Below are 15,874 nucleotides of genomic sequence, written 5' to 3' on the forward strand. Positions count from 1 at the left end.
TGCATACATTTGCTTTAATACTTTTTGCATGTTTTTTATATTTCTCAATGTAATGAGAAGTTAGAGATCCATGAACATGCAAAGTTCCCCCCTATGGTAATAGCTAGGCTCACAGGCATTGTCCAGGGGCTAAGACACTGATGGAACAGGAAAGGAGCAAATGTGAACGCTTTGAAGAGTGTTTCCCTGCTCCTAAGCTTTAGAGAATCTTCACCTTCTGGACATTTCTCTGCTTCATTATGGAAAGGTCTTGAGCAACTTTAACTCGTTAGAGAACCAAAAGGAAGGTTAACTTTTGTTTTTAACATTCCATGCTTCATAGAGTCATGGAGTTCCCAGGGCTTCTGAATCCAAAGCGTGAACCCATGTCTTGATTGCAAAGGTGGAATTTCAATTTCATTGTTTGTGATGGGGCTGGCACTTCCATTCCTGACAACAATTCATACTGATATTTAATAGAAGATATACCCTAAAAACAACAACAACAAAAAGATCACAGAAACCTTTAATTGGAATTTTTAAAAAAGATTTTATTTATTTATTTGACAGACAGAGATCACAAGTGGGCAGAGAGGCCGGCAGAGAGAAAGAGAGGGAGAAGCAGACTCCCTGCGGAGCAGAGAGCCCGATGCGATGCGGGGCTCCATCCCAGGACCCTGGGATCATGACCTGAGCTGAAGGCAGAGGCTTTAACCCACTGAGCCACCCAGGCGCCACTTTAATTGGAATTTTTGATTGAAATTTTGATTCTTGCCTTCTTTCTGACTCCAAAGGGAAAATTTACAACACGTTGTTTACCTGTGGTGTTTTGGTTGGTGTTCTTCATTAGCTTGGGCAGATTCCCTTCTATTTCTAGTATGTTCAGATTAATATATATGTACATATGTATAATGAATGAGTATCCAAGTTTATTGCTTTTTCTGCATTCATGGGATTATTATAATTTTTCATGGGGTTATTTTGCTCCAATCTCTTCTAGTGGATATCTCCATCAAGAGATTGTTAAATCCTCCTTGCGTGCTCTTATAGATTGTTCTCTGGTTCCTATTTGTTGTGGTTAGAGCCCAGGGGCCACACTTGCAAGTGGGAGGTCCGAGCATAGGAGCAACACCTAATTCTTACAGATTCTGCAGTGGAGAGAGACTCCTATGGAGGTGGATTAAACCTCTAGGTCTCAGCTCTCATCCCCAGATTTACCTTCTTTCTAGGACTCCTTGCTCATTTTTGCTGCAGCCTCTCTCCTGGCCACGAAGGGGCGCTGCTTCTCTTTGGTGCTCAGTTCCTGCCGCAGGCCACTTGTTAAGATCAGGGAGTCCAATATTTTGCTCTTACAGCTCCTAAGGAATTTTGAAAATATATATTCCTTGTGCACACCTTAAAGATCATATGTATAGGAGCGCCTGGGTGGCTCAGTGGGTTAAGCCTCTGCCTTCGGCTCAGGTCATGTTCTCAGGGTCCTGGGATCAAGTCCCACGTTGGACTCTCTGCTAAGCAGGAAGCCTGCTTCTCACTGCCTGCCTCTCTGCCTACTTGTGATCTCTCTGTCAAATAAATAAGTAAAATCTTTTTAAAAAATCATATGTATAGCTTCCATAAGATAACTTACAATATCATACAATTAAATAGATGCAAAGGATGGATATTTTGTACATTGTAAATATTGATATGCTAAGCTGTTGTATCACTTTAAAATGTAATCAATCATTGGAAAATAAATGCCCAAGAGATTTGATAACTACCATCATAATTTTTTTTTAAAGATTTATTTTTTCATTTGAGAAAGAGAGCACGCTTGAGCAGAAGGGGCAGAGAGAGAATCTCAAGGGGGCTCCACGCTGAGTGCACAGCCCAGCATGACTCGATCCACAGCCCCAAAATCTTGACTGGAGCCCAAAGCAAGGGTCTGTTGCCCAACCAACTGTGGCACCCAGGGCCAGGGGTCCCCTATTTTAAAAACTTAAAAAATTTTTAATTTAAAAAATTTTAAAAATTGTTTGTTTACCTAATTACTTTCTCTTCTCAAACTTGTTTTTCTTTTTTCTTTTTAAAAAAGATTTTATTTATTTGACAGAGAGAGACAGTGAGAGAGGGAACACAAGCAGGGAGAACGGGAGAGGGAGAAGCAGGCTCCCCGCTGAACAGGGACCCTGACATCATCATGACCTGAGCCCAAGGCAGATCCCTAATGAGTGAGCCACACAGGAGCCCCTCAAACTTGTTTTTCTACTTCCATTTCACCAAGAATTTAATGCAAATATTTTTATACCTGTAAGTGTTTTATTTATTACTCAATCATATTTCACTATGACAAAATAAGTACATTACTTGAATTTTAAAACATTTTCCACATTGTTTGGACTTAAAATTCTATGCATTAATGTTTTTCTTCTGGATTAATTTATTATTGTAATTATTAGTACTACACACTTGATCATAAACATAACATACTACATAAACACACTCCATAATTTTGATAATTATTAAACATAAAGTTATCATTTTATTGGAAATACATTTCTTAATTAAATGGATGCATGTTGCTTATTGCCAGAAAATACAGGGTTTCTTTCCAGTCTTTTTTTTTTTTTTAAGATTTTATTTATTCATTTGACAGAGAGGGAGAGATCACAAGTAGGCACAGCAGCAGGCAGAGAGAGAGGAAGGGAAGCAGACTCCCTGCTGAGCAGAGAGCCCCATGTGGGGTTCAATCCCAGGACCTTGAGATCATGACCTGAGCCAAAGGCAGAGGCTTAACCCACTGAGCCACCCAGGTACCCCATTTTTTTTTTCATTTTTATTAAAAGCTGTAACCTGAGAAATCTTGTTCCCATAAGTCAGTGGATGGAAGGCGTTTCAACAGTGTCACTCACTACCATATAATGAACTATTAATGACAAATTAAATCCTCAAATTTTATTGGAAGAAAAGATATGGAAATTTTTTAATTTACAAAAGAATTTGCTGTCCAGATTCATCTCCTTCCTCCAAATTGATATAAATATTTCAGGCTGACATTTACTGGGAGCCCCAGAAGTTTTTACATCCTCCAGCATTGTTCCTTGGTAAAGTTTAGGGTGGATGACAGGAAAATGTTTACTTTGTGAAATGGAGAAGGGCAATAAAGTAAAAATGAGGCAGGAAAGGGGTCTTCTGTAGATCTCTTAAAGTCAGTCACTCTGGCCACCTCTCTTTCAAGCCCAGCCCAGCCCAGCTGCCCTGTGGAAGTGAGGTGGTTTAGTGACTCCTGACTTGGGGCGTGGATGTTGGGAGCTTCTTCTTCTTCTTCTTCTTCTTTTTTTTTTTTTTTTTTGTTAAGATTTTATTTATTTATTTGACAGAGAGAGATCACAAGTAGGCAGAGAGGCAGGTAGAGAGAGAGAGGGGGAAGCAGGCTCCTTCCTGAGCAGAGAGCCTGATGCGGTGCTCAGTCCCAGGACCCTGGGATCATGACCTGAGCTGAAGGCAGAGGCTTAACTGATGGACCCACCGAAGCCCCCCTGTGATGGTTCATTTTATTTTATTTTATTTTTAAAAGATTTTATTTATTTATTTGACAGAGAGAGACACAGCTAGAGAGGGAACACAAGCAGGGCGAGTGGGAGAGGTTGAGAAGCAGGCTACACATAGAGCAGGGAGCCTGATGCAGTGCTCTGTCCCAGGACCCTGGGTTCATGACCTGAGCCAAAGTCAGACGCTTAAGGACTGAGCCACCCAGGCGCCCCTGTGATGGTTCATTTTGTATGTCAGCTAAGGGAAGCTCAGATAGTTGATAGGTCATAAACATCATTTCGGGGTGCGTCTGGAAGAGATTAGCATTTGAATTAGCAGAGTGAGGAAAGATCACCCTCATCACTGCAGTGGGCATCATCCAATGAACAAAAGGCCCAAACAGAAAACAAAAAGGCAGAAGAGCAAATTTACTCTCTGTGTTTGAACTGGGAGGCACATTTTTTTTTTTTTTTAAGATTTTTATTTATTTGATAGAGAGATAGAGAAAGAGAGAGCACAAGGAGGGAAGCAGACCGCAAAGGGAGAAGCAGGCTCACGGAGCAGGAAGCCCGATTCCATCCCAGGACCCTGGGACCATGACCGGAGGTGAAGGCAGCCGCTTAACAACTGAGCCACAGAGGCGTCCCTAGGAGACACATTTTCTATTGTTCTTGGTCTTTGGCACTCCTGGTTCTTGGGCCTTGGACCCAGACTTACAGCACTGGCTCCCCTGGTTCTCAGTTTTTCGTTTCAACTGGAACTGCCCACCAGCTTTCCTGGGCCTCCAACTTGAAGACGGCAGATCATAAGATCTCTTCTCAGCCTCCTTGTGTGAGTCAGTTCCTTAACATAGAAAGTGAGCTTTAGGGGTGCCTGGGTGGCTCAGTGGGTTAAAGCCTCTACCTTCGGCTCAGGTCTTGATTCCAGGGTCCTGGGATCAAGCCCCGCATCAGGCTCTCTGCTCAGCAGGGAGCCTGCTTCCTCCCCCCTCTCTGCCTGCTTCTCTGCCTACTTGTGATCTCTGTCAAATAAATAAATTAAATTTAAAAAAAAAAAAAAAAGAAAGAAAGAAAGAGAAAGTGAGCTTTAATGTCTGACTCCATGGGTTAGAGAAGATAGGGTACTGAAAAGTCCTGGACCCAACCCACAACAGATATGGTATGCACACTGCATATGCAGAACCCCTTAGGTGCAGAAAAAGTTATTCACTTCTCGCAGAATAAAGTACCACAAAAGGCCAGGAAAAAATCATACTGGGGCACCTGGGTGGCTCAGTGGGTTAAGCCTCTGCCTTCAACTCGGGTTTTGATCCCAGGATCCTGGGATCCAACCCCTGCATTGGGCTCTCTGCTCAGTGGGGAGCCAGCTTCCCCCCCTTTCTCTGCCTGCCTCTCTGCCTATTTGTGATCTCTCTGTTAAATAAATAAATGAAATCTTAAAAAACAAAAAATCATGCTACATCAAGAAAGTAAGGTAAAGAAAAGCTTATTTCAGTAAAACTATACAAAATAAAAACATAAAGCTTAGACTTACTGCATTAACCAAAAACAAAAACCATGCAGTCAACTGTATTCTATATAAGGTGCTCAAGCAGGTTTACTTACTATTTTCATGTAATACTCCACTTCAAAAGCTCTGGAATCACATCATATTTCTCTTTTTTTAAACCACATAAATGGCCTTGCTAATTAACAAGGCCTCAAAAAATTGGGTTAAAACTCAATATTGTTCCTCTCCACGGAAATCTTTAGTAAAAGGCGAAAGATTTATACGATCTGAAGAGAAACCAGAGCATTATGAACTAAAGTCCCTAACTCACTTTTCAGGAAAATGGGACTCCTAAAACACCGAGGGTGGCTCTTTATTACAAGAGTTAGTGCCTGCAGAAATTTATCCCAGGAATTCTGAAAATAACATCCTCACACTTAGAAAAGTCAAATAAGGATTTTTTTTTTAACTTTAAAAACAATTATACTGTTTGCAATGTATTATGGGTATGCAAATGATGCTGACTAATGACCCTACAGACTCCGGAAATAGTGTTCAAAATGTTGCTCTGGGGCAACCTTTAAGAGCCAACGCAGAGACTCAGCTGCCTGACATCTAAATTTTGTCCTGGTCAACTAGACAAATTCTGATTTTCTCTGTTCCTAAATTGGGACTTTAAGTATGAGTTATTCTTTAAAAAGATTTTATTTTTTTATTTATATTCAACTAGCCAAGGTATAGTATTTTATTTATTTATTCCAGGGGGTGGAGGAGCAGAGGAAGAAGGACAAGCAGACACCCCTGCTGAGACTGGTACCCTGGCAGGACTCAATCCCATGAACCTGAGATCATGATCTGAGCCAAAATCAAGAGTCTGACACTTAACCATCTGAGCCACCCAGGTGCCTCTAAAGATTTTATTCTCAAGTAATCTCTATACCAAGGTGGGGCCTGAATTTCCAACCCTGAGATCAAGAGTTGTTTGCTCCACCAACCGAGCCACCAACTCGACTAGTATAGATTTTTTAAATTGCAATTTATAATTGCTTATTATTGGTATATAGTAACGCAATTGACTTTTATTTATCACTCTTGCATTCAACAATCTTTAACTCTGGTTCTAATGATTGTAGATTCTATCGGATGTTGTATGTACACAAGCATATCATCTGAAAGTGACAACGTTGTTTTCTCCTTATAAATCCATACTTTTTATTATTTCTTTTTCTTGATTGGTTTAACTGGGTGTGAAATCTAATAGAGACATTGGACTGAAGCAATGATAATGGGCATCTTTTTCTTCTTCTCGTCTTAGCTTTCACTGGACCACCATTAAATGTGAGGTTTGCTGTAGACAGGTGGGGTTTCATGGGCAGGCTGTCTATGCAGTTACCCTGTGCTCATAAGGCCCCAGCTCTGTGCTCATAAGGCCCCAGGCATAGTGGTAAGATATTTTGTAGAATGTCCCTCTACTAGGACTCATCCGATATTTTTTCTGTGATTAGACTGGAGTAATATGTTTTTGAGAGGAAAACTACATAGATGATATATTGCATTTTTCATCACCTCATTTCAAGAGTACATACATCTACATGATTTATCACTACTGGTATAGGATGATACTAATCACTCCAGAGAGGAGAGGAGCCTGGAGGTTGAACCAATGGCCAGTGATTTAATTAATCATGCCTAAATGATGAAGTCTCCATAAAAACCCAAAAGGATGAGGTTCAGAGCTTCAGGACTGGTGAATGCCTGGAGATGCAGGGAGAGCAGTGTACCCAGAGAGAGTATGGAAAGCATCCTTTCCCACACACTTTGGGCTATGTATCTCTTCCATATGGCTGTTCTTGAGTTATATCTTTTTATAATAAACCAGTTATCTAGTAAGTAAACTGTTTTCCTTAATTCTGTGAGTTGCTCTAGCAAGTTAATAAAATCTGAGGAGGGGGATCATGAGAACCTCCAATTTATAGTTGGTTGGTCAGAGAAACTGGTGAGAGCCTGGATTTGCCATTGCAGCAAAAAAAAAAATTATGAGAGATGCAAAGAAACAGAAGTATGACCTATATGTTGGGAAAAAAAGCAGTCAACAAAAACTGCCTGTGAAAGCAACCAGATGTTGAGTTTAACAAAGACTTGAAAGTAACTATTACAAATATCTTTAAGGAAGTAAAGTAAGGTATGAGGACAATGTCACATCAAATAGAGAATATTAATAAAGGGATAAAATTTATTTTAAAAGAAACAAGTGAAAATGTTGGAGTTGAAAAGTACAGTAATTGAAATGAAAAATACATCGCAGGGATTCACAGATGTTAACTAGCAGAATAAAGAACTAGCAGACTTGAAGATAGATCAATAGAGATTATATAATCCAAGGAACAGAGAGGAAAATAATGAAGAAAAATTAATAGAGCCTCAGAGAAATGTGGGACACCATTAAACACATTAGGATATGTGTAATGGGAGTATCAGAAGAGAGAAAGGAGCAGAAAAAAAATATTTGAAGAAATGATAGCTGAAAACTTCCCAAATTATAGAAACACAATGATTTTCATATCCAGGAAGCCCAATGAATTCCATACAGAATACATTCAAAGAAATACACAAACAGACACGTCATAGTAAAAATGCCAAAAGCCAAAGACAAGGAGGGATTTTTTTTTTTTTTTTAAGTAAGCTCCATGCCCAACATGGGGCTTGAGCTCACAATCCTGAGATTAAGAGTCACATGCTCTACCAACAGAGGAAGCCAGTCACCCCAAGGAGTGAATCCTCTTTTTTTTTTTTTTAAAGTTTTATATATTTATTTGGCAGAATGAGACACAGCAAGAGAGGGAACACAAGCGGGGGAGGGGGGGTGGAAGTGAGAGAGGGAGAACAGGCTTCCCGTTGAGCAAGGAGCCTGATGTGAGGCTCGATTCCAGGACCCCAGGATCATGACCTGGGCCAAAGGCAGAAGCCTAATGACTGAGCCACCCAGACGCCCCCCAAGGAGTGAATCTTGAAGGCAGTGCGAGAGAAATAAGTCATCACTTACAACAGAAGTTAACAGCAACAATGGCAGGCAGAAAGTGTGAGATAACATGTTCAAAGTTCTCAAAGAAGAGGCACCTGGGTGGTGCAGCTAGTTAAGCATCCAACTCTTGGTTCTGGCTCAAGGCATGATCTCAGGGTTGTGAGATTGAGTCCTGAGTCCTGGCTCCATGCTCAGCATGTAGTCTGCTTGGGATTTTCTCTCCCATTCCTTCTGCACCTTCCACTCATGCTTTCTCTCTCTCTCTCTCTCTCAAATAAGTAAATAAATCTTTTCTAGAAAAAGTACTCAAAGAAAAAACTGCCAACCAGAATCCTATACCCAAAAAAACTCTATTTTAAAAATGAAGGAGGGGCACCTGGGTGGCTCAGTTAATTAAGCATCTGCCTTTGGCTCAGGTCATGATCCCAGGATTCTGGGATTGAAACTGTCATCCAGGCTCCCTGCTCAGTGGCGAGTCTGTTTCTCCCTCTGCCTCTCTGCCTAATTTGTGCTCTCTCTATCTCACTCACTCTCCCTCTCAAATAAATAAATGAAAAAAAAAAAAAAAGGAAGGCTAGGGGTCATTCAGTTTGAAAAAATAAGTAAAAAAAAATGAAGGCAAATTTGCAGGTAAACAAAAACTGAGAAAATTTGTTACTAGCAAACCTGCCTTACAAGAAATAAAAGAAGTTCATCAAGCTGAAAGAAAGTGACCTCAGAGAGTAAATGGGAGTTCACACAAAAAAAACAAAGAGCAACCATAATTATGTAATTACCAGGTAATTATGTAATTACCAGGTGATTATGTAATTACAAAAGATAGAATAAATGCAGTTTTGTTGTCCTTGTTTTTTCTTAACTGATTTTTTAAAGAAGAGTTTATTTATTCATTTTAGAGAGAGAGAAGCTGGAGGAGGGGCAGATGTTCAGCATGGAGCTGGACACCATGCTCGATCTCACGACCCTGAGATCATGACCCCCAAGTGAAAGATGACTACCTCAGCCGAAATCAAGAGTCAGATGCTTAACTGACTGAACACCCATGCATCCTTCTTAACTAATTTAACAAGCAATTGTAGGGGTGGTTCAGTTGGTTAAGTGTCTGAGTTCAGCTCAGGTCATGATCTCTGGGTCCTGGGATCAAGCTGGCATCTGGCTCTCCTCTCAGCAGGGAGTCTGCTTGTCCCTCTCCTTCTGCCCTTCCCCCTGCTCATACTCCCTCTCCCTCCCTCTCTCTCAAATAAATAAATAAATCTTTAAAAAATCAATTATGTAAAACAATTTGTTTATAATGTATTGTTAGGTCTATCACATAGAAATGTAATGTTAAAAAAAAAAGAAAGGTAACAATTTTGTCAATAAGAGCATATAGAGTTTGTGAGGGAGCAAAGCTGTACTGAGCTAAAGTACTGAAATCCAGAAGAATAAAGACAACCAGAAATGATAAATAAGAGAATATTATAAAAATGATAAATACATACTTGCTCTCTTTTCTTCCCTCACTTCTTTAAAAAGACACAAAATTATATAAAGTAATAATGATAACAATGTTTTGTTTAGCTTGTAACATTTATAGGTGTGACCTAACAATAAGAATACAAAAAGGGCATAGGAAAGAGAACTATATAGGAGTAACATTTCTATATATTGCAGGAAATAAGTAAAAATCTGAAGTTGATTCTGATACGTTAAGGTGTGTATGGTAAGCCCTAGAGAAATCACTAGGGAAATTACTAAAAAAATTGTTAAAAAATCATTTGAGGACTTAAAATGCTAAATTAGAAAATATTCATGTAATGCAAAAAGAAACCAGTAAAAGAATAGATGAACATCAAAGATATGAAGCACAAAAAAAACCCCCAAAATTTGAGTATATCTTCAAGTATATCAATGATAACATTAAATGTGAATGGATTAAACAATTCAACTGAAAGGCAGAGATTGTCAGACTTGATTTAAAACAAACAAACAAGATCCATCTATATTCTGCCTACCGAAGACACACTAGATTCAAAGATACAAAGAGACTGAAAATAAAAGCTGGAGGGCACCTGGGTGGCTCAGTTGATTAAGCATCTACCTTTGGATCAGGTCACGGTCCCAGAGTCCTGGGATGGAGTCACACATCGGGCTCACTGCTCAGCGGGGAGCCTGCTTCTCCCTTTCCCTCTGCCTGCCACTCACCCTACTTGTGCATTCACTCTCTCTCAACTAAATAGATAAAATCTTAAAAAAAAAAAAAAAAAAGAAAAGCTGGAAAAATATATCATGCATATAGCAAACAAAAGAAAGCTGGAATGATTATCTTAATTTCAGACAAAATAGACTTTAAAACAAAAAAAATGTTACAAGAGATAGGGACATTTTATAATTCAAAAAAGGCCAATCCATCAGGAAGATATAATAATTATAAACAAATAAGTACCTAATGAGAAAGCACCAAAATACATGAAGGAAAAACTAACAAAAATGGACAATTCAAAATAATAGAGACTTCAGTATTCCACTTTCAAAATTAGATAGGACAACTAAACAATCAAGAAGGAAATATAAGATTTGAAAACATTGTAGAAGCACCCTGATGGCTCAGTTGTTAAGCGTCTGCTTTTGCCTCAGGTCATGATCCCAGGGTCCTAGGATTGAGCCCTGAGTTGGGCTCCTTGCTCAGTGGGGAACCTGTGTCTCCTACTTCTGCCCCTCCCCCTGCCTGTGTTCCCTCTCTCCCTGTCTCTCGCTCTGTCAAATATGATAAACAAAATCTTAAAAAAAGAAAGAAAAAGAAAACATTATAAACCAACTAGACCTAAGAGACATCTATTTAGAACATTTGATCCAACAACAACAGAATATACATTTTTCTCAAGTGCTCATGGAACATTCTCCAGGATAGAGGTATGGTGGGCCATAAGACAAAGCTCAATAAATTTAAAAGGATAAGAAGTAATACAACAGTGTTCTCTGACTACAATGAAATGAAACTAGAAATCAGTAACAGGAAGAAATTTGAGAAACTCACAAACAGGCAGAAATTAAATGACACACCCTTACATAACCAATGTGTCAAGAAAGAGATCAAAAGAGAAATTAGAAAACACTTGGAGGTGAATGAAAATGAAGATACAACCTATTAAAGCTCATGTAATGCATCTGTATACAGTGCTTAGAGGAAATTTTATAAATTTATAACTTACAAATTTTTAAAAGCAGTACTTAGAGGAAAATTTAAAGGTGTAAATGTCTACATTAAGAAAAAAAGGTCTCGGGGCGCCTGGGTGGCTCAGTGGGTTAAGCCGCTGCCTTCGGCTCAGGTCATGATCTCAGAGTCCTGGGATTGAGCCCCGCATCGGGCTCTCTGCTCAGCGGGGAGCCTGCTTCCTCCTCTCTCTCTGCCTGCCTCTCTGCCTGCTTGTGATCTCTCTCTGTAAAATAAATAAATAAAATCTTTAAAAAAAAAAAAAGAAAAAAAAAAGGTCTCAATACAATAAACTAACAGGTCTCAAAATAATACATTTTCATTTTAACACACTTAAAAAGGAAAAACAAACTAAATCTGAAAAAGCAGAGTGAAGGAAATAAAAAAGATCAGAGCAGAACTTAATGAAATAAAGACTATTAAATAATAGAGCAAACAATGAAACCAAAAGCTGGCTCATGGATAACACCAACAAAAGTGACAAACCTTTAGCTAGACTGACCGATGCCTGGGTGACTCGGTCGTTGGGCAGCTGCCTTCAGCTCAGGTCATGATCCCAGGGTCCTGGGATTGAGCCCCACATGGGGCTCCTTCATCAGCAGGAGGCCTGCTTCTCCCTCTCCCACTCCCCCTGCTTGTATTCCCCCTCTTGCTGTGTCTTTCTCTGTCAAGTAAACAAAATCCTAAAAAATAAAATAAATAAATTAATTAATTAAATCTTAAATTAAATTAATCTAAAATTAACTCTTGAGATCAGCTTAGGTCATGATCTCAGAGGATCGAGTCTCACATCAGTCTCCAGAACTCAGCTCAGAGTCTGTTTGGGATTCTTCCTCTCCCTTTGCCCCTTCCCCCACTCATGCTCTCTCTCTCTCTCTCTCTCTCTCAAATTAAAAAAAATAAATAAATAAATTAAAACAACAACAAAAAACAACATTTAAAATCAGGGGTGCTGGTCACCTGGGTGGCTCAGTCGGTTGAGCATCTGCCTTCAGCTCAGGTGATGATCCCAGAGTCCCAGGATGATGAGTCCCACATTGGGCTCCCTGCTCAGCAGATAGCCTGTTTCTCCCTCTGCCCTGCACTCCACTGTGCTCTCTCTCTCAATAAATAAAATCTTTAAAAAAAAAAAAGTAAAATCAGGGGTGCCTGGCTGGCTCAGTTGATAGAGTATATGACTCTTGATCTCGGGGTCATGAGTTTGAGCCCCACATTGGGTATAGAGATTACTTTAAAAAAATCTTAAAAAAAAACCAACAAAAATCAGAAATGAAGAAAGGGACATTACTACCTATCTTTTGGAAATGAAAAGAATTATAGAAGAATACTATACACAATTGTATTTCAATAAATTAGATAACAGATGAAACAGACAAATTCCTAAAGAGTCATGCTATCAAAACTGCCTCAGGAATAGACAATCTGAATAGACCCATCACAAAGGAAGAGACTGAATTAGTAAAAAAACAAAAAAACAAAAAAACAAAACCAAAAACTACCCACAACAGGGGCGCCTGGTTGGCTCAGTGGGTTAAAGCCTCTGCCTTCGGCTCAGGTCATGATCCCAGGGTCGTGGGATCGAGCCCCACATCGGGTTCTCTGCTCAGCAGGGAGCCTGCTTCCTCCTCTCTCTCCCTGCCTGCCTCTCTGCCTACTTGTGATCTCTGTCAAATAAGTAAATAAAATCTTAAAAAAAAAAAAAACAAAACAAAAACAAAACTACCCACAACAAAAAGGCCAGGCAGACCTGGCTTTCCTGCTGAATTCTACCAAACAATTAAACAAGAATTCGTACCAATTTTTCACAAACTCTTTGAAAAAAATAGGAGTGAACACTTTCCAACTCATTCCTTGAGGCCAGTATTACCCTGATATCAGCACCATACAGAGACATCACAAGAAAACTACAGAGCAATATTTTTATGAATATGAATGAAAAAGTCCTCAACAAAACACTAACAAACCTAAATCCAGCAACACAGAAAAATAATCATGCACCTAAGTATGTGGGATTTAGCCCCCAAAATGCAAGGTTGGTTTAACCATCTGAAAATCAGGTAATACACTATATCAATAGAATAAAAAACAAAACCCACATCATCATCCCAATAGATGTAGAAAAAGTACTTGACTAAGCCCAACCCTCTTTCATGAGAAAAACACTCAACAATCTAGAAATAGAAGGGAACTTCCTCAACCTAGCAAAGGGCATATCTGAAAAAACCCACAGCTATGATTAAAAAAAAAAGTATTCATGCTTTCCTGGTAAGATCAGAAACAAGACAAAATACATGCTGTCATTTCTTCCATTCAACATTGTATTGGAGGTTCTAGTCAGGGCAATTAGGCAGATTAAATAAATAAAAAGTATCTGAATTAGAAAGGAAGAAGCAAAATTATCTCTGTTTACAGATAACAGGATCTATCTATTTAAAAAAAACTATTAGAACTAGTAAACAAATTCAGTAAATTTGGAGGCTATAGGATTGATATATAAAAAGCAATGATATTTCCCTACATTGGTAATGAACAATCTAAAATGAAATTAAGAAATTATCCCACTCACAATATCATGAGAAAGAATGAAATATTTAGGAATACATTTAAATTTTTTAAAAGATTTTATTTATTTATTTGACAGAGATTACAAGTAGGCAGAGAGGCAGGCTGGGGGGTGGGGTGGGCAAGAGCAGGCTTCTCCCAGTACCCTGGGATCATGACCTGAGCTGAAGGCAGCGGCTCAACCGACTGAGCCACCCAGGTGCCCCAGGAATACATTTAATTAAAGAAGCACAAGACTTATACTCAGAAAACTACAAAACATTGGTGAAAAAAAAATTTTTTTTTCAAGATCTGAATAAATGGAAAGACATTCCATGCTCAGGTACCACAAGTACTAACTACATAAGGTTTCTTTTGAATGTGATGAAAATGTTTCAAATTGACTGTGGTGATGGTTGAACGTATCCATGGAAATACTAAAAACTATTAGATTTTATACTTCAAATGGGTGAATTGTATGGGCTGTAGATTATACTTCAACAAAGCTGTTTCTTTTTTAAGTTTTTATTTTAATTCCAGTTAGTTAATATGCAATGTTATATTCATTTCAGGTAAATAAAGCTGTTTTTTTAAAATATAAAAAGTAAATAGTAAAAAAAAAATTATAAAAAGTAAATAAATAGCCAGCTCCTGGCTAGCTCAGTTGATCTCAGGGTCCTGAGTTTGAGGCCCGCGTTGGGGTAGAGATTACTAAAACATAAATAACTTAAAAAAAAAAAAAGAAAGAAAGGAAGGAAGAAAATAAACACAATGATAACTCAGCTTGTTTTGTAGAGTGCCCAGACACTCAGAATTGCAACCCCAGAGCGGTTCCCACACCCCCTTTGGTTGTGGATGTTTCACCATGATTCTCATTTCATGCGTGAGAAAACATATTCAGAAAAGCAAATTTCATGTTTTCATCTAGCAAATAATCCTTGAGGCCAAGGAGTTGGTCTTGTCTAAGGGCCCACAGTGAAGAGGTGGAATGAAGGAGGGTTTCCAGGTCTCCTGTCCCACTGTTGCTGGCCCTGCCCTTCTGGGCCTGAACTTCAGCAGCCATGTTAGTTCCTGGATCCCACGAGGTCCTGGCACTAGGAGTCTTGTCTGAGGATATAAGCCTCTAAGATACTTGTTCGTTTGTCTGGACCAGTCTGGGCCTCCTAGCAACCAGAGGTTTGATGTGACTCCTGGGAGCAGTCTGCACTCAGTGCCTGGCCTGGAAAGCCCTGTGGTGTATGGGGGTCCAGTACTGCTCTTCCTCCCAAAGTCATGTATACAATCCAAAGTCTTGGACCACCTCTTCTCTGAAGCAAGAGCCCAACTCAGTCTGGATGGGGAAGGAGGGGAAGCTCCTCTATTGGAGGAAGCTAGGGTGTGGGAATGGGGGCCCGGGTACTGAAGGGCTTCTTGGTCTAGGAATTAGCAATTACCTGTGCTTCGATTTCCAGGTGACCATGAGGCCAAACTGGGGTTTTCTCTAACGGGGTTGTGAACTGGGAGAGGGGATGGGACTCTAGTCCCTTTCCTTCTGCAGAGTTAGGTCAACCTCCCCTTTGGCCTCACCCAGTGTTTGTCTCTCCAGGTTCTCCTTCTGACAGGACTCCAAAGAAGGATCTTGCTGACCCTTGTCCCAGAGGCCAGAGACTAAAGCGATGCAGTGAATTCTGAAGGCTGAGAAGCAGAGGACAGGTCTTTCGGTTTTCAGATCTAGATGTGAATTCCAGGTTCACCCGATCCGGTTGTGGGACCTTGGGCAAGCAGTGCAGCACGCTGAGATGCAGTTTCCCTGGGTGTTCAATGGCTCCCTCTGCGCAGTCCGTTTTGGAGGGAAACGTTCAGGAGCGAGGCCGCAGCTCAGCAATTCCCGCAGGCTCAGCCGGCGGAGCTGGGACAAAGGCAAATCCAAGGGTGGGTCAAAGGGCGCCTGGGTAATTCCTATCCCTGGCTTCTGGGACGACGGCGTGCAGCGGCGTGGGCGACTCCACCGGGGACCCACACCTCGCGTCGCTGTCCCCTCAGGTCTGGCAGGGCGGACACACCCGGCTCCCGGGCGGGGGCGGGCGCGGGAAGGGGCGGGCCCTCGGCTGGGCTGGGAGGAGCGCGGAGCAGCGTGCGGACCGCGGCAGCGAGGGGAGGTA

At 40.3% G+C, this 15,874-nt stretch overlaps 1 non-coding gene and 1 pseudogene across 1 annotated transcript; one reads left to right on the plus strand and one right to left on the minus strand.

Annotated features, from left to right (window-relative positions):
• LOC116872111 overlaps positions 1-15,874 on the plus strand; it is a 28,662-nt pseudogene that overhangs the window by 12,582 nt on the left and 206 nt on the right.
• On the minus strand, positions 5,167-5,284 carry LOC116872148. The gene has a single exon (XR_004383611.1). It is a non-coding gene; the product is annotated as a U5 spliceosomal RNA (small nuclear RNA).

The sequence above is a fragment of the Lontra canadensis genome, unplaced genomic scaffold, assembly GCF_010015895.1.
Source record: "Lontra canadensis isolate GAN:19392208 unplaced genomic scaffold, GSC_riverotter_1.0 scaffold28, whole genome shotgun sequence".
In the NCBI taxonomy this organism is placed as follows: domain Eukaryota; kingdom Metazoa; phylum Chordata; class Mammalia; order Carnivora; family Mustelidae; genus Lontra; species Lontra canadensis.